We start from the raw sequence: 516 nt of genomic DNA, 5'->3' as shown, positions 1-516 counted from the left end.
AATGGCAGGGATAGAGATGCTTCTCCCATAGAAGTCGGGAGTAGGTGCAGTAAAGTCACCCAGCACCTTCCTTGCATTGTTTGCATTGTTGTTGTTTTCGGCTGCCATGTCTTCTTCTTGTTTGAAGATTTTTGTTAGGTCCTCTACAGAGAGTAGTGCTTTAGCTTCTCTTAGCTTTCGCTTCAAGGTCCTTTCAGGTTCAAGGTCAGCCTCAACAAGAATGCTTTTGTCTTTGCTCCTGCTCATATGAAAGAGAAGAGAACAATAAGATATGGAATCCTCTATGTCACAGTATAGAGATTCCTTGAGATGTCAGAGGAAAAGATGAATAGAAGGAGGAGGTAGAAGAAGAAGAATTCGAACTTATCAAGAGAGATAGAGTTCGAATTGTTGATAGTGGAGGAGTGTTAGTGATGAGCGGATAATTTATACGCTTTTTGGCATTGTTTTTAGGTAGTTTTTAGTATGATCTAGTTACTTTTAGGGATGTTTTCATTAGTTTTTATGATAAATTCA

The sequence above is a fragment of the Arachis duranensis genome, chromosome 6 (genome assembly GCF_000817695.3).
Source record: "Arachis duranensis cultivar V14167 chromosome 6, aradu.V14167.gnm2.J7QH, whole genome shotgun sequence".
NCBI classification, from domain to species: Eukaryota; Viridiplantae; Streptophyta; class Magnoliopsida; order Fabales; family Fabaceae; genus Arachis; species Arachis duranensis.
This window is presented reverse-complemented; position numbering follows the sequence as displayed.